The 19,372-nt window shown below is 42.4% G+C and overlaps 1 protein-coding gene across 2 annotated transcripts in view; it reads left to right on the top strand.

Annotated features, from left to right (window-relative positions):
- The window catches only part of CHN1 (chimerin 1), a 105,223-nt gene that overhangs the window by 1,237 nt on the left and 84,614 nt on the right, over nucleotides 1–19,372 (top strand). The gene's annotated exons all lie outside the window — the stretch shown is intronic.

Genomic DNA, 19,372 nt, shown 5'->3' on the forward strand with positions numbered 1-19,372 from the left:
ATAGAGAGAGACAGAGCTTTCAGTTGATATTTGATTTTAGCTGTATGTGCCGTTTCTGGTAAATAAAGCAATAAAATGGCAGAGTTTTATATGCTGGCATATTAATATATTTAAACTGATTATTAAACTTAATTATGCACATTCCTAACGTAATAATTAAAAATGACTTTGCTACATTGAAGGAAGCAAAATATAATCTCGATATTAACATATCATTTGTGGAAGCAAATTTCATTACATAAATAACTCATAGCTGCTACTTAACTTGAGAAGTGCTTTCTACTGACTAATTTTGCATAATTAGAATTTATGCATAATGTGTTTCCACATAATCTTATAGAGATGGTGTTTACCATACTTCTCGTATTTAGAATCAGATTTTTGCTGAGTGTCTGACACTTCTGGTAATGCAGTATGTTAAGACTCAGCATTGCTTTCTTGGGCTTATCGCCTCATGTTATTATAGCTGCTGCATTTTTATCCCTACAATTTAGTGTGCTCTTTATATTTTGTGAAAGTTATTCAGGGGAAACTTGGTGGATTCCTAATTTATTTATCTACAGAGCTATTTCTTAATATGTACAGAACTTATGAAATTATACTTTAGGTTACCCAAGTCTACCTGTAATGGAAAACTATCCAGCCAAATTACTCACATTGCAGTTCTCCCTTAGGTCTTTCATTGATCCTCCATCTCTGCTGATTAATGACTAAAATGAGATTACTTGTGGCTGAAGAAATCTTATGAAAGCCTTGCATAGCTAGTGGGAGACCAGTTGCCCATCATTTTTCTCTCTCTTCCCCTCTCCATTCTCCTGATGATTGCTGCCTCTTCTCAAACCAGGAGCACTGCTGGTGGAGTGGCAGCAGCAGCTGAGGTCACCAGCACAATGAAAATATCAAGATTAGTTCATAGTCTCTGCAGCTCTGCAGAAACCAGAAGACAGCCAATATAAAAGGCTGTGAAACACCTAAGCATTGCAGGTGTGTAAAACACTGTTTCAAACCTGGATCGTAGTTTTTTGAATTACCAACTTTGGGGATTTAACCCTAATGAGTAAATCACAGACACACTCAAAAAGCCCAGTCACTTGCAGCAGCTCTTATAAAATCCTGGTAGTCATTGTATAATGATGATGATGATGATGATGTACAATTCTACATTCTCCAGACGTCAGAGACAGCTACAAACCTCTTCTTATTGATGTGCTGTTTCTCTTGGATGTTCTATTGTTACTTTTAAAGCATATTTCTGAGTAGTTGGTAAAATTATTTGTGTGGTTAGCAGATGTTGCTTCTCTCTCCCTCTGTCTCTCCATGGATAGATAGATAGATAGTTAGTCCTTGCATTTAGTGCCCTTTTAATGTAATATTCTATTGCTAAACACCAGCTGTGTTCTGCATCAGTCCTGTGATGAGTACCAAACAAATGAACAGAAGCATTGCCAAAGAGACACTATTGTCCCTTGAAGAAACTACTGTGTAAGATCTACGACAGGGGTGGCCAACTCCCAAGAGACTGCAATCTACTCACAGAGTTAAAAACTGGCAGTGATCTACCCCCTTTTGGGGGGTTCAGGTCAAAGTTGTTGAGCTTTTCTTAGGAAGGAGGAAGGCCCATTTTTGGGGGGTTCGGGTCAAACTTGTTGAGTTTTTTCAGGGAGGAGGTAAAATGTTGAGCTTTTTTTAGGGGAGCCACAGTTGTTCAGCTTCTTTGTGGGGAGCAAATGATCTTCCAGTGATCTACTGGTAGATCACGATCTACCTGTTGGACATGCCCAATCTATGAGTTATCAGGACATGATCAGAAGAGTTTCTCTTTAGTCATTCATAACCAAATCATGGGAGGGAGGAGGGACAGTGCAGGTTCATTCTGTACAGGCCCCTCCGCAAGGCTGTCCCTGTGTTGGAGGCATTTTTGCAGCAGGGCAGCCTGCTGAGTGCATGTAGATTTTCCCTGTGAGCTTGAGCCCTGAGTTCAATGGGGACAGCCTAGCCACATTCAATAGGCTGCTCTACTACACACAACACATGGAGAGCTTTGATTTGAGGCCAGCACAGGGCAAACATATATAGTCCCTCTCTCCTCCTCAACAGGATTATCTGCATCTAAAGAGGGCCACAAAATTGGCTGTGGTGGGGAGAAACAAGCTACAGTGGTACCTCTGGTTGTGAACGGGATCCGTTCCGGAGGCCCGTTTGCAATGTGAAAAGAACGCAACCCGCGTCTGTGTACGCGCGGGTCGTGATTCGCCGTTTCTGCGTATGCGCGTGACATCATTTTTTAAAAAACTTTATTAAGTACAAATTAGAAAAACATACATATTTACAACAAAAGGAAATACAAAAGAAAAAGAAAATACATATAAACAAGGAAAAAATTAGAAAATAGTTTGTCTCTTTTCATATTAACAGTTATTTATATCTCTATAAAATGCTGTTCACAATAGAGAAGTGAAATGAAAAGTAAGATATCTGAAAAAAGAACAAAGAGAAAATAAATAAATAGAAGAAGAAAATCAAAAGTAAAAGATTTTTAAAAGTAGATAAGTATTCACTATACACAGCCATTTCCAATCTATATTTATATTCAAATATATAATTTCATCTTGTCCTTATCTACCTTAAGTAAAATGTTTTTTAAAAGACATCAATGATGCGTGACATCATTTTGCTTGTATGCACGAGTGGCGAAACCCGGAAATAACCCTTTCCGGTACTTCCAGGTCACCGCGGGACACAACCTGAAAAAGTGTATCATGAAGCAAACGTAACATGAGGTATGACTGTAGTGCTTTTCTCAGCAGTAGTAATGTTTAATATTCTTAAAAAATAGAGCTTTTTATCAGCTTTGGGTGATTTTCCAGCTGCATCCCTATCTAGAGAAAGTGAACATTTCTACAGTGGTACCTCGGGTTACATACGCTTCAGGTTACATACGCTTCAGGTTACAGACTCTGCTAACCCAGAAATAGTACCTCGGGTTAAGAACTTTGCTTCAGGATGAGAACAGAAATCGTGCTCCAGCGATGCGGCGGCAGCAGGAGGCCCCATTAGCTAAAGTGGTGCTTCAGGTTAAGAACAGCTTCAGGTTAAGTATGGACCTCCGGAACGAATTAAGTACTTAACTCGAAGTACCAATGTATTATTATTATTATTATTATTATTATTATTATTATTATATACTGCCCTATACTTGCAGGTCTCAGAGCAGTTACAACATAAAATCACAGTGTAAAAACACAAAATACAGAAATCAAAATTAAAAACAGAAACAATCCAGTAACTCCCACCCACCAACACATTTAAAAAGGGTATTGGTTGTCAGTCAGCCAAAGTCCTGGTTAAAGAGGAACGTTTTTGCCTGGCGCCTAAGGGTGTATAATATACAATGATTAATGCCCTGGTTACATCTAGACATGACTACTATAATACAATCTGCATGCAGAGCTATCTTTAAAGGAGATTTGGAAGCTTCAGGTGGTACAGAATGCTACTACCCAATATCTTTCTAGATGATCAGGGCATATAACACCCTTCCTTCTCTGGCTACACTGGTTGTCAGTTGCCTATGCAGCAGTGTGCAGAAAAGATGATAGTGCTTGAGACCTTTCCTGGTACCCACAGCCCTTGGCCCCTCATGTGTTGTTGAACTGGGATGAGAGTTGGAGTTCAGCAATTGGAGAGGGTTCATGCATTCCCCTGCTGTAAAACATTGGAATGGTTCATAACACAATTTTCTTTTTAAAGAGAAAACACCCATCCATATCTGTTTGTACCTCTGGGCTCCATACACTTGCAAGCCACTGCTATGCACCTTCATTTCTGACTCCAGCAGAAGCTGATCGTCCTCTCTGACACAAATTTGATGGGTGTGCTTTATTGCTCATTGCAGGGTGGGAGGTTTTTATGGCTACAAAAAAACAGAAAGAGAAAGGTCAGATACAGAGTTAATGATCAGCTATCTTTATTTTCATCCCTTCTGTGTTAGGAAAGACCCGTTTCTTCCTGTTGTTTTTTTAAAAAGAATGCTTCGATTTCCAAGTGGGGCATCACGTTTTTAAAATGTTCCTCTTGCATTTAAAAACAACGCTGACAAAGTGGAACCATTGTCCTTCTTACGCTTGTTTTCTTTTTGCAGGATTTTTTTTTAATGCAAGGGAGCTTTCAGACATGTTTCTGCCTGTCTACAATAGTATAATCCACCTTCCCTTCTCAGGATTGTGCTGCGTTTGTAGGCAGGCCAGACTAATATGTTAATTGGATTATTGCACATTTAGGTTATGAAACCGTAATATGGTACAGTGAACTGCACCATTTCAAGCTGCAGGTGGAGGATACCATTTTTGAAGGTTTCTCCATGTCAAGAAGCCCCCACCCCTAACTAGTACATCAAGGAGGCCGTTGCCCAGCACAATTGCTTTCCTGTAACTTGCAAGGACAGTAACATCCTCCATGCCCTTTTTTTCCATAGGGGAGCAAAAGAACATCAAAAAATTGTGATTCTGCATCTGTAGTCTTAGGTGGAACAGTCCATTATGCTACCATCAGACTTTAGCATCCCAAGCTATGTAGGCGTTAGCAGTTAAAAATGCAGAAAGGCAATTCCCCTCTGCTGCATTTCAAGTTACATTTGTACCTGAGAGGGGCAGGAATGCCTTTGTTGTTGTTGTTTAGTCGTTTAGTCGTGTCCGACTCTTTGTGACCCCATGGACCAGAGCATGCCAAGCACTTCTGTCTTCCACTGCCTCCCGCAGTTTGGTTAAACTCATGCTGGTAGCTTCAAGAACACTGTCCAACCATCTCGTCCTCTGTCGTCCCCTTCTCCTTGTGCCCTCCATCTTTCCCAACATCAGGGTCTTTTTCCAGGAAGTCTTCTCTTCTCATGAGGTGCCAAAGTATTGGAGCCTCAGCTTCACGATCTGTCCTTCCAGTGAGCACTCAGGGCTGATCTCCCTCAGAATGGAGAGGTTTGATCATCTTGCAGTCCATGGGACTCTCAAGAGTCTCCTCCAGCACCATAATTCAAAAGCATCAATTCTTCGGCGATCAGCTTTCTTTATGGTCCAGCTTTCACTTCCATACATCACTACTGGGAAAACCATAGCTTTAACTATATGGACCTTTGTCGGCAAGATGATGTCTCTGCTTTTTAAGATGCTGTCTAGGTTTGTCATTGCTTTTCTCCCAAGAAGCAGGTGTCTTTTAATTTCGTGGCTGCTGTCACCATCTGCAGTGATCATGGAGCCCAAGAAAGTAAAATCTCTCAGTGCCTCCATTTCTTCCCCTTCTATTTGCCAGGAGGTGATGGGACCAGTGGCCATGATCTTCATTTTTTGGATGTTGAGCTTCAGACCATATTTTGCGCTCTCCTCTTTCACCCTCATTAAAAGGTTATTTAATTCCTCCTCACTTTCTGCCATCAAGGTTGTATCATCTGCATATCTGAGGTTGTTGAATGCCTTTACCCAGTGCATATTACCTGTTTTGTTTTTGCATGCCTGCAACATATCCCAACTCCGATTCATGAAGCTGCTGTCTGTCCATGTACAACGGCTCTCTGAAGCATACAAACCCCAGCTCAACAGTGGAGTGAATATAGCCTAGTTTTTCAAGTCGGGTAGAAGCTGTTTTGACTGAAAATGCATCCACAAACAGTATTTTTCAAGGAACTACAGGATAGATATAGATCGTGGTTACCTTCATGTGTACATGGCTTCAGTCACCAGTTGTAGGAGTACACGGGAGCCAAGTAAACGATAACGTGTACAGTGATTTCTCATTTAAACGAACAGTAAAATTGTATACTTTACTTTGGTAATTTGCCGGTGCTATATCCGTTTCAACTGATGCTAGGAAAGGTCAACAAAAAGCAACAAAATGCCAGTCATTATTTTAGAATTATCAGACAAGTTGTATGACGGGGTGTTATACGCATAGTGTGCACACTTCATCCCGCTATTATCCACTGCAAACTGTGGGTTTTGTTGTGTTTCAAAAGCCTACAAGCTCTATGGCGATAGTACAAAAAAGAAGGCACAAATTCTTTTTTACATCTTTTATCAAAATGCTAGGAAGTTAGGAAGAGTATAGACACGTCCAACTTCTGTACTCTTGGCAACCACTCTGATCCCTAATAAGTTCCCGGGTTTATTTTGTTGCACAAATTCACTTCTGTCCAAGTAGCCACTACACAATAAAATTGGTGCCAGCTCTTAGTAAAGCCTTCCGTTTTGTAGCACATGACTTTTTTTTACAAGTATGTGCAAGTTTTGAACACAGTGCATGTATTTCTCTTTTGGATTATTTTTTTTATTTTAACATGTCAACTTTAAGGTAAAGGTAAAGGTACCCCTGCCCGTACGGGCCAGTCTTGACAGACTCTGGGGTTGTGCGCCCATCTCACTTAAGAGGCCAGGGGCCAGCGCTGTCCGGAGACACTTCCGGGTCACGTGGCCAGCGTGACAAAGCTGCATCTGGCGAGCCAGAGCCGCACACGGAAACACCATTTACCTTCCCGCTGGTAAGCGGTCCCTATTTATCTACTTGCACCCGGAGGTGCTTTCGAACTGCTAGGTTGGCAGGCGCTGGGACCGAGCAGCGGGAGCGCACCCCGCCGCAGGGATTCGAACCGCCGACCTTTCGATCGGCAAGTCCTAGGCGCTGAGGCTTTAACCCACAGCGCCACCTGCGTCCCAACTTTAGCTGTGGAGTATTTCTGTTACAACTTTATAAAGAATTTCACTTGCTCTTTTGAGTGAAACTTTGGACAACTAAAAAAAAAAAAAAGGTATGAGAGTCTGAGCTATCATTTAAAATGGTCTTGTGCAGTGGCGGAGCTTCATGCTCCAGTACCGGGGGGGCGGAGAGCAGGCAGGGGCATGACGCACATCCTGGGGGCATGGCGCACCACATGCGAGGGCGTTCGCCCAGTGGGGGGGGGCAGCCGTGATGGCACCCCACTGGGATCGCACTGCCGGGGGCGGTTCGCTCCCCCCGCAACCCTCTTCCTCTGCCAGTGGTTTTGTGAACCCATCACCAGCAAGTCAATGTATGCAGCTATGCAATTAAAACCTGTGTGTGCTCAATAGCTGAACATTTTGATTTTACTTTTTTTTTTTAGCAATAAAAATGAACAAAAATATGAGTGCATTGCAGGCAAAGCAAGAAAACTTCCTCTTTCCTCTGCCCTTACCCCACCCAGCTCCATCCTCTTGCCCCAGGGGGCCATAAGGTCTGTGCCATTTGAAAAGTGTTTCTGGCCTTGAGAATCAAATGGCTCTCTTCACCTGGTGCAATGAAACTCTTTATCTAATTTGAAAAATCTAATGAAGCAAATAAAGACAGTAACCTTGAGAGGATCTTATTCTTTTTGCTGGCAGTGCATTCTCTTGACTAAATTTGAAGAGGAAGCCTGCTTGGAAACTCAGGAAACAAAACGGACCTGTTAGCTGGTAAATTGGTTTCAGCAGATAAACTAATTTGAGTATCCTGAGGCTGAGGTTCATACCTGATGATGACAAATTTCAGTACTTGCTTGATCAATTTGGTGCCTTGGGAAAAGTAGGAAACACAGTTGCTGAGGTCAGGATAAGACAGTGCTAAGAATATTGGAGCACATGCTAATCTCTCATTGCCTACAGTTTTCTCTGCAATCTGCCCCCAGAAGTCACCTTCCCTTACCAGGGGTCCGACACTAGAATGAAGCCTGCTAGTAGAAGAATGTCCCGTGTTGGATGACTGGTAGTGTAGACCCCACGTTTCCCACTTTTGTGCATGGTATTATTGCCAGACCCACATTTAAAGAGACAGGTCATCTTTGGCCCTTACTCTGGCAACTTCATCCATTCTCCCTTGGAAGAGTAAACTGAAGCATTGGGTGCTCATCATTTTGGGTTAACCTATTGGCCGCAGACACTATGTCAGCTTTCTTAAGGGCTGAGGAATTGTAAACATGTGCACAACCAGAGAGCCTCCTTGTGAATCAAGCTGCTGTGGTCACAGCTTGCTAAAGAAGCCACATCCTTAAATCACAAATGGCTTTTGTGATTTCCAAAGGAAGAGTCTGTGTTTGCTTCTCTGTGCCAGAATGTTTCTGTGTAACCACAGTTCTAACCCACAAGAGATTCAGCCTTAAAGTGGCAAAGGAAGACGAAAACCGCACATTGGGCTGAACGACTTGACATATTCCAGAAATGCCCCTTTTGCTCCCTTGGTTAATTCCTTTTATTTAATGCAGGAGCAAATTAAATGTGGCGTTAAGTGTGGCATTTAATGTTCAGGGTTTGAAAAAACGTAAATGCAACTGGCTGGAGAGGTGGTTGCTGATAAATTTCAGGCTCCCATCAGTCAAGGGAGCTTTGGCCATTTTGTCGCCTGTTGCACCCCTGAGGGAGGGGAAATGCTATACTAAATGATAGGATTGGGAATGTTCACCCAAAGCAAAGAGCAGTTTCGGAATCAGGGAAGAGTTCAGATTGAATCTGGTAACCTTCCTTCCTGTTCTCTGTTCCATTTTGCCTCCAGGGGGCTATCTCCCCGTTTCAAATATGTTCCCCCTAAAATTTAACCTCTAGGTTCTGCTAAATGCTGAGTCCATTAGCATTTTAGATATTGCAAGCAGATGTATAGGTTGAGTCCATTTGCAGATGTATAGGTTGAGTCCATTTGCATTAGCAGACTCTCTCTTTTTAAAAAAGTCATGTCCTTAAATGCAGTGATTTAGTGTTGCGAACAGGTGTCTTGTAACCCTTAAGTATGCCAGCTGTATGTTCAGAGCTGCAGAAATGGTGGAGGGGAGAGTTAATTGTATGACAGGCTGCAATACATACAACAGAAAAGGCTGTCCACAATGTGGACCCTGTTTGTAGAGCCTGGCACATTCCACAATACTTTTAACTGTACCAAGTTTTCTGCAGGGTTGGGAAAATATAAAAACAGAACTCAAATGCACCTACTTTGTGCATGTCCCATTAACACTTCCACCCTGTAGTGGACGAAATCAGACTTCCAGAAGCTGCTTCATCCAACATGCATCTTGACATCCTCCAGGCGTGAATGAAGGATGCAGATAGGCTGAGGACTGGCACGTGGTGGAATTAGCATCCGAAACTGCCGGTTATAGGGCAGTACAGTCATACCTTGGCTCCTGAATGCCAAGGACGTTTGCGAACGTTCTTTGGAACCCGAATGTCCGACAGGGCTTCCGTGGCTTCTGATTGGCTGCACGAGCTTCCTGCAGCCAATCAGAAGCCGTGCTTTGGTTTCCGAACGTTTTGGAAGTCAAGCGGAGTTCCGGAACAGATTTCGTTCGACTTCCAAGGTGCAACTGTACAGTCTTCTATAGCAAAACACCTTTGTTAAAACATACTTCTATTTCAGAGTTCCAACCTTAAAATCCTGTATCTTCAGGAATCTAGAAATAAAGCTGAATCAAAACTCTATCTAATGAGAAATAGGCATTTATTTCTTGCAAAATACACTCCTGCCTGCAAACCTTTAAAAACCAGTAACAAGTAAAATAAATTAACTTACCAAAAATCATTGCATAATTTTTACTGGTTCTCAGCATAATAGTGAAATTTGTTGTGCAGCTGCTCCACCTTGTGGCCAATGAATCTACAGTGAATGGAGAAAGTAGCCGGCAGCCTTGACTTGTGGGCAGGCAGAGTATTTGTATCCTGCATCAAACACATCTGTTGGGTATGCATCTCCTGAATATTGCGCTGTGTGTACCAGTAATTTTTAAACTCCATGTAAGAGCCAAGTGCTATATTTTTGTTTTTGAAATCAACACCATTTGCCTTGCAGTGGATGTACTGCTTTTTGTAGTAGAAAATACCCCTGTATGATTTAACTGAACTAGATCCTTATCAAGTGTGGGGTGCTGCATGTGTACCCCTAAACACCAGAAATATGGTAACAGGGAAATGCCATAGCTTAATGACGTAATTCATACTTTGCACACAGGAAAGTAAAGGTAAAGGTACCCCTGCCCGTACGGGCCAGTCTTGACAGACTCTAGGGTTGTGCGCTCATCTCACTTAAGAGGCCGGGAGCCAGCGCTGTCCGCAGACACTTCCGGGTCACGTGGCCAGCGTGACGAAGCTGCATCTGGCGAATCAGCACCAGAGCAGCACACGGAAACGCCCACAGGAAGTCACACTCAATTACTGGCACCTCTTGGTAAGGCTGGGAAAGACTCCTAGTTGAAACCCTGGAGAGCTTGAGGTGCCATTTAATAATGGCTTATTAAAAGGATGGAGAATGCAAAACTGGCAAAGCTAACAGCAAAAAAAAAAAAATTAGAGATCAAAATGATGAACCATTCTTTGAGAATTGGAAACCTTTTGAAGAATATCTAAAGAACTACTATAATTGCATGAAATCGCGAGCAGGATTTGAAGTACAGTGGTACCTCTGGATGCGAACGGGATCCGTTCCAGAGCCCCGTTCGCATCCAGAAGCAAACGCAACCCGCGTCCGTGCGTCTGCGTCTGCATGTGCGCGCGTCGCGATTTGCCGCTTCTGTGCATGCGCGTGATGTCACTTTGACCATGTGCGCATGCGCGAGCGGCAAAACCCGGAAGTAACGCGCTCCATTACTTCCCGGGTCGCCGCAGCATGGAACCCAAAAATACTTATCCCGAAGCGACTTCAGCCCGAGGTATGACTGTATGAGCAACAGTGGAAAGACATTAAAGCTAATAATTTAGGATGTGTATATGGAGTGGAGTGTTAGGGATGCAGGTGGCACTGTGGGTTAAAGCCTCAGCGCCTAGGGCTTGCCGATCGAAAGGTCGGCGGTTCGAATCCCTGCGGCGGGGTGCGCTCCCGCTGCTCGGTCCCAGCGCCTGCCAACCTAGCAGTTCGAAAGCACCTCCGGGTGCAAGTAGATAAATAGGGACCGCTTACCAGCGGGAAGGTAAACGGCGTTTCCGTGTGCGGCTCTGGCTCGCCAGAGCAGCGATGTCACGCTGGCCACGTGACCCGGAAGTGTCTCCGGACAGCGCTGGCCCCTGGCCTCTTAAGTGAGATGGGCGCACAACCCCAGAGTCTGGCAAGACTGGCCCGTACGGGCAGGGGTACCTTTACCTTTACCTTTACCTATATGGAGTGTTATCAGTTAAAATATGCAGCATTAAAGGATAAACATAAAACATCATGGAGGGCGGGATAGGAAATTGATGGATAAATTAAACGTATTGTTGATGGTAAAGTATGTAAACTTTTGAAAACTATTTTTGTTTTTTAAAGAAAGAAAGAAAAAGAAACCCCAAAGAGCTGCTTTCCCAGGTACTCAACTCGATGGGCCTGTGGTCTTACCTGGTCTAAGGCAGTTTCCTGGGTTCTCTCTTACATGAGATTCTTGAAGGATCAAGGTTTTCAATGGCATCTGCCTCCGTGTGAGTTGTGTAAGGCCCACTGGGGACTGTTACATGAAGGAAGTTTCTATACACCCCAGGGGGGGTTTGTTGCTTCCCAAGGGTTCAGTCCTCCTTTCGCCGCTGGGCTCTCCTGCATTTAAAAAACCTGGCCCCTTGCCTCTTAAAACTCGCCACTCCCCGCGCAGTACACTGTGACAGTGTTGAGCACATGAGAGGCATGTCGCCTTTGGGGAGCTACCAGGTGCCTCAGCATTAGGAAGCCGGGGGGGGGAGGGGGGCTGTGTGCCGTTGAAAAACAAAAAAGAGGGGGGATAATAAAGTTCTTGTGCGACGTCTGCTTTAAATATGGAGATGCCGTAGGCAAACTAGCCCATGTGTGCCGAACCATAAATTCCAGAGAGGTATTTTGCCATAGTTTTTATAAAGCTTTTAATGGGAATTCCTGAAAAAAAAAATGCCATTAGGATTCCATCACACCAGAAGGTTCCAACATGCTTGCTGCGTTAAATGAGCCTTCCTTTTCCATTTGACCTTGGGAACGCGGCACATAGTAAGGCTACTTTGTATAATCCCATTATTTGAAATTGGCTTGCTTGTTTCTAACGTAGCCAGGGGAGGGGGGCAGCTATTGAAACAATTGCAGTCTTATACTTTATTACTCGAAGGCTAAGGAAGTAGCTGCCACGGCGCACTCAGACTTGACTGCGCTAATGAGCGCATGTTCTGGGGCTGCCTCTTTAAGACTTGGTTCCCAGTGTGGCGTTGGAGAATGTAAGATACCCCTGTACTTCAACAGCCCATGGCAACAGAACATGCTTCACTGAAATGAGAATCAAGTGGAAGATGTTAAAATAAGGACCAGTCCAGAAGATTTAGACTGAGAGATTAGACTTCAGCCTTCCTATATAAATATTATATTGGAAAACAATGGCTATATCTAAAAATCAGCTCCTGTCTCTTCATACATCACTCCCTAGTACAGTGGTACCTCTGGATGTGAACGGGATCCGTTCCAGAGCACCGTTTGCATCCTGAAGCGAACGCAACCCACGTCCGTGCGTCTGCTCGTCCACGGGTCATGGTTCGCCGCTTCTGTGCATGTGCGTGATGACATTTTGAGTGTCTGCACATGCGCAAGCAGCGAAACCTGGAAGTAACACGCTCCATTACTTCCGGGTTGCCACGGAGCGCTTTGCACTTTAACCTTTGTGTGGTTCTTCTACAAGGCTGTTTCCAGATGGGCTTCCCATTCCCCTCCTCCCCCAGTACATGCTTTGCTTTTCTGCTACATAAGCAGAATTGCTATTGACTTTCCACACTACTGGGGATACTGTGCTTTTTATGTTTATATTCTGTCCACACCACTGGGCGTGATGTGACCATGTGGTTGGGTAAAGAATGAAGTACAATTAACACGAGCAGCTATTTAAAGAGGGTGGGGCTTTATATGATACGTTTTAAAATCAAATTACATACTTTGTGTGTGGCACTTATTTCAGCGTGATACCGTATTTTTCTGTGTATAAGACTAGGGTTTTTTCCTTAAAAATAATGTCAAAAATTAGGGGGCATCTTATACATGGATACATCTCCCCTCCCCCCACTTTCTTAAATCCGAGTCCCCCAAAATAGGGGGCATCTTATACATGGGGGTGTCTTATAGATGGAAAAATATGTTAGCTTTAATGGCTTGCAAAAAATTGTTTTAAAATAAAGTGAACATGTTTTAATTGGTGGTGCAGGGGAAGGTTGCTAAAATGGCACTTACTTGGAAGCACATTAAAGAATTTTTAAAAAGTTTTTGTTTGTCAGTTGATCATTATTTCATATCTGTTTTAATATTTTGGTGCCAATTAAATTGGATTAGAGTAAATGGGATATCAAAACGATGCCAGTGTGAAAGGTGATAGTGAGCATGTGCTGAGTACCTATAGGTTCACCTGCCCGGTTTGTTACTGTGCACATCAAAACTGTGTCTCTAGTAAAAGATGGAAGAGTTGCACCAAGAACCACCTGTGTCTTTCAGAGATTATACTATTGATCTCTTCTTCTTCTTCTTCTTCTTCTTCTTCTTCTTCTTTTTAAAAAATGGGTTTTCTGTTCGAGGAAAGCATAGGGGAAAAATATGGGATGATGATGATTGGATGACAGTGTCACATAGATGTCCCATGAAAAAGTGAGTGAATAATACTCCTTTAATACATAGCAGACAGGTAAGGAATACTTTGGTGTAGGTGGTGAGGGGACACTTTGCTTTGCCTCTTCTGCACAAATTTGCCTAGATGTATTATTATTCACTCCTGGGAAGGGCAAAGCGTAGCTTCCAAAAAGTAGTTGTTGTTTGGAAGTCTACATAATAATTACATGATGAGAGTTTTGAGACATGGAGCCATGGGCATAGCCAGGATTTTTGTTAGGGACCCCCCCCTCAAAAAAAAGTTGAGGTTTTTTTGGGGAGATCATGGCTAAAAATCTACTCAAAATGAGGATATTAGGGGGCAGGCTTCTGCTAAGGGGGGCAGAACCTCAGTTAATTGAGTATTTGGAATGCTTTTCAATGCTTTTTTAAGATTTAGGGGGGGCTGTCCCCCTGCCCCCCCCTGGCTATGCCCATGCATGGAGCAGTGAGAATTGGAGGACAGCTTTCCTTACTTTTGTCTAAGGATACAACTTGAACTGTCAACTACATCTATTCATTTTATAAAAAGACTTTGTTTATTGTTTTTTTAAATTAAAAAAGGTATTGAAACAAATAAGCATAGGATATGGATTAGGGAGGACTCTAATGATAACCAAGATTGTCTTTCAATTAGACACTTGCACAACTACATTCTATACAGTAGGTAACAGGCCAGAGTGAGGACAGCTTGCTTCCTAGTCCTGCAGTGGTCAGAGGGAGCAGACCGAACAGCATGGCAAAAAATTTCCTACTGGCTACCTGCTATAACTGTAGGGCTTTCCAAAAGGGCAACAGGGGTCAGTGGCAAAGTGGCCACGGCTAAATGAGCAGGCTGTCAGCCTGGGACTCTTGCAAACCAGGTTCAGATCCTTGTTAATCTAATAGGCAGTAGCACTTAAGTGGTCATTTTCAGGCTAACCTACTACATAAAATACGTAGTTCAGATAAGTTTTTTAAAGTTTTTTGTTCCGCTACAGCTTCTATTTAATATTTTTATGGGTAGCATAAAATAGCAAACGTATCTTTTTCTTTTCAGTGTTTCTTTTATTTTGATATATTTATGACATTGTTTTAACTGTTTTGCTGTTTTATTGTAAGCCACTCTGTATGTGTTTGCTAAAGAGCAGCCAATAACTCAAATAAAAATATTCGACCAATATTTGGTCAACTAGCTTGAGTTAAAGAATCATATGTATACCTAACTGCCTCCCCTATTCTTTCTTAGTAAAATAAGAAGGGGGTTTATTAATTGACAGAAGATGCTTGATTCATGGACCTTACTTTATTATCCTATAGTTTTATTTTATCTGTTGATTTTTACATTATACCTTTTGTAAGTTTCATAATAATGTATATATTATTGTGGCATATTGTTAAATAACTGTTTTATTCATTGACTATTTGATTATTGTCATTTTATGATATTTGTAAGTGGTTTCTGTTGCTTGTTTATTGTAGGTTTGTATGCTATGATACAAATCTGGTTGTTATACAAATTTAGAAACATTAAAAGAACAAAATTAAAATAATTACAGCGTAGAGAACAACATGAGAAGATAGAAAAAGAAGTGAATAAAGAATGTTAAGAGTGAGCAAAATACGGTTTTTTGCAAACCAGGACCCTGAACCATGGTTTGAAATTCTAGTTTGCTGCAAAACCTACATTAAGAGTCTTTTAAACTCCTCCCTCTTGTAGCAGAAGGGAGAAATAGCTTGCATACCTAAGGCTCAACCCTCCTTATGCTTGGAAGGTTTGCTTTATATCCAAATAAAGCCATGGTGATTTAGTTGAAGACCATAATATGAATATAGCTATAGATTTAAATTGCCACAAGATGGCGCTTTCCATCTTCTAAACTTAAACAATCTTCACCAGAAATGCTTTATTCAAAACAGATGAATTATTGTGCTCTAAAAAGTCACTTTTAGTAGTGAAAAAAAGTTTATATGAGATGCACAAGATTATGAGAATGGGGGCTAAATGTAAACATCAACAAAGGAGGTGACCCTGGTCATTTGCTGTTAGGTAAAGGTAAAGGGACCCCTGACCATTAGGTCTAGTCGTGACCAACTCTGGGGCTGCGGTGCTCATCTCGCTTTGTTGGCTGAGGGAGTCGGCGTACAGCTTCATGTGGCCAGCAGGACTAAGCAACTTCTGGTGAACCAGAGCAGCACACGGAAACGCCGTTTACCTTCCCACTGGAGCGGTACCTATTTATCTACTTGCACTTTGACATGCTTTCGAACTGCTAGGTTGGCAGGAGCAGGGACCGAGCAACGGAAGTTCTCCCCGTCGCGGGGATTCGAAGCGCCGACCTTTTGATCGGCAAGTACTAGGCTCTGTCGTTTAACCCACAGTGCCACCCGCACCCCTTATAGGTACCTATCCATAAATTTAACATATTATTTGGTAAGGAGGAGCTATTAGCTAGAGCTTTTTAAAGACAAAACCACCAACTTTCAAGTTAACTGGCCACAATATTCCCCACTATAGTGAGATGTTGTTGGCATCTGTCTGTCTCGAGAGACAATGGAGTGCTTCTCCAGGGGTGAAGCCAAACCGCTGTGTTAGCAGCACCTAGGTGACCTCTCCGGGCTGCAAGTCTGGGCAGTGTGTATGATGGTCCTGGTCTGCCTAGACGACAAGACCCCCCTCTCAGATCTGCTGATGTGGTCTGAAGGAAAGGAAAGCAATACGTTTTGACGCTAGCTTGACTGCAGCAGTTGCTGGAAGGAGGTATATAAGGCGTAATCCAAATGTTTTAGGGGCTCCGGATTTGTGTAGGGTTTACTCCTTAGCCTTTTCTTCTCCTGAAGATAACCCACGGAGGCAGCAGAGGTTCAGGACCAGAGTTTTCCTTCTCCTGGATGGGCTGCCTTCCCAGGTTGACAAGCCCCATCTGCCCCTCACTTTCATCGACAGCATGTTGCAGAAACCGCCTTGGTCTTGCATACTCAAACTGCCAGAGCATGTCTTTACAAACAGGGGCGGGGAGGTATTTTGGCTTAAATTGCCATATTTTTCACTCTATAAGACGCACCTAGTTTTTAGAGGAGGGAAACAAGAAAAAAAATATTCTGACTCAAATGTTGTTGAAGAGGCTTCGCGCAGCTATCCCAGAAGCCAGAACAGCAAGATGGATTGCTGCGCAGCAATCCCTCTTGCTGTCCTGGCTTCAGGGATAGCTGCACAGCCTGCATTTGCTCCATAAGACGCACACACATTTCCCCTTACTTTTTAGGAGGGAAAAAGTGCGTCTTATAGAGCGAAAAATACAGTATAGTACTCATTTCTTTATTTGCCCCTGTGCACATGCCATTTTGATGCAGATCTGTTTCTTCTATTCCCTACTTCCCTTTGGTATAATAGGTGGGCATACTCCCAAGGCAATATGAGGCTCTGCTTCACGTTGCCTTGGGAGTAGGGTGAGAGGGATGGATAAGGATAAACGGGGTGTACACAGGTTTTCCTTTTCCTAGCCTCTAGTTCAGAGCTTTCCATATACCGTATTTTTTGCTCTATAAGACGCACCAGACCATAAGACGCACCTAGTTTTTGGAGGAGGAAAACAAGAGGGGAAAAAATTCTGAATCTCAGAACCCAGAACAACAAGAGGGACCGCTGCGCAATGAAAGCAGCGATCCCTCTTGCTCTTCTGGCTTCTGGGATAGCTGTGCAGCCTGCATTCGCTCCATAAGATGCACACACATTTCCCCTTACTTTTTAGGAGGGAAAAAGTGAGTCTTATAGAGCGAAAAATACGGTATGTGTCACAACATATTAGTGCATTGGCTGCAGTGTGCAGGTGTGTTGCACAAACACTCCCTGCGTTCCTCCCAGGGGCTGAAAAGGGAGTTAGCGTAACCTCCTGTTTGCTAGTAAAACCGAATTACTGTGTTGCAAAATGAAGCATGTTTGAAAAGCGTGTCACCAACGTGAAAAGTTTGGAAAGCTCTGATCTAGTTTGAAGGGTGCTAAAGGAGCGCAGTAGAATTTATTCTTATTCTTATTTATTAAGTCTGTATAGCATGTGTCATCTAAAGATCACAGGGCAGTTCACAACATCAGAATACAAAATGGGAACAGAAAATACACAATAAAGCAAAAACAAAACAACAACCCCACAAACGTATCACTATTATTCATTAATTTGGGCACAATACCTCTATAATAATAAAGCAGGGGTCACCAGTGTGGAGCCCGCAGGGGCCCACAGACAGTTTTGCTGGTTCCTGAAGGATCCCCCCCCCCCCATTGCTAAGAAACAAGGCTTGAAAGGACTGTTCTCTTGCTGTCCATAAGAACATGCTGCAGTGTGTTTCTGTGGTTTGTAAACATGTCCGCAGATCCCAGAAGGTTGATGATCGCTGGAGTATGACATATTAATTTCCCTTCAGGATATTTCTTTAATTTATAAAGCTGATAAATAAGGGAAGAGAGGTAGCTGTGTTGAATTCTAAAGGCCGATTTTGGGAAGGAGATTTACAACTGGACAGAAAAGCAATATTGTAAATGAACAGATGGAGATCCTACATGATTTATCATGTTCATAAGTAAAGTTTCTGTCAAAATGGTATTATATTGAAGGTATATATATTTAAGACTTGGCAGGCTTGGCTTCTAGGTTTTTGGTTTATTATTTTTTTAAAAAAATATCTGGCAACTGGGTTCTGCAGCTTTAGGCATTGGTCCTCCTCCAGGCTGAATGGTGGCTAACCCTCTGCCTCCAGTTTTGTGCCTTGCAGAAGATGTTGGGGTGCCATGACCCCTGAGGGCCCTGGATCCCTCTGTTCTGTTTCGCTGTCCACTGACACAGTCTGCTCCTCTTTGGGAGCAATTAGGTCTTCCTCTTGACAGGATTCCTCCCACAGGGGCATGACATCTACAATATATTCAGAGGTGCCTCAGTCAGTGGCAGTTTAGGGAAATTTAGTCCGCCATCTTGATTCAAAATGGCATCCAATGGTATCCCAACAAACATGGTTGAAGACCTGCTCCTCTGTTGCAGAAACCATTTTGCCAAATTTGATGACTATATCTCAAGAGGTGTCCAAATGGATAGAGAGCAGGTGGATGAACAACTTTCCTATAGATATATAGATATATATAGATATAGATAGATAGATATGTAGAATATATGATACTATATTTATAATGATATAATATAACAATATGATATAATTGAAGAAGGAAGGTGTAAGTTATCAAAGAGGTTTATTAGTCTATTGTATCTAACAGCCAAATAAGATATAAAATTACACAGGAATATTTGCAATTCTTACAAGATACATAACAATACTGGATGACTTAGTGTGAAATCACTACTACAAGGTCCACAAGTGTGATTTCCAGAATAGTACCTCACCAACTTGCACACTGAAAGAAATAAAATTATCTAGGGATGTTATCCATATTATTAAAAGATAATGGCTATATTAACAGTATGCAACCTATGTTGCTGTTGAAAAACGTGGTCCTGTAAGATTTTGCATGTTGGTGTATAGTGGAAACAGTTACTAATCTGCATATATTGTCTTTTGCAGTTATCAGTGGCAGGGTGTCTTCCAACAGAAAATTCTTTGCAAAATAACGTTTTATTTTTAATTATTCCCATTGTACTAATACAGATTATTGTATATGCCTTCAGGGGCCTGAATTATGGCTTCCTTGAGACCGTAATATTTAATTTCTTTTCTGCCATGTATTAAAACCCATTGTTAACACTGCATGAATATTTCTAGTGCTTAATGTATTAGAAAATCCTTAGTGAAAGGAGATTAGTTTTTTGGGTTTTTTGTATTAACA

Source organism: Podarcis cretensis (assembly GCF_951804945.1).
Source record: "Podarcis cretensis genome assembly, chromosome: 1".
Taxonomy (NCBI): Eukaryota; Metazoa; Chordata; class Lepidosauria; order Squamata; family Lacertidae; genus Podarcis; species Podarcis cretensis.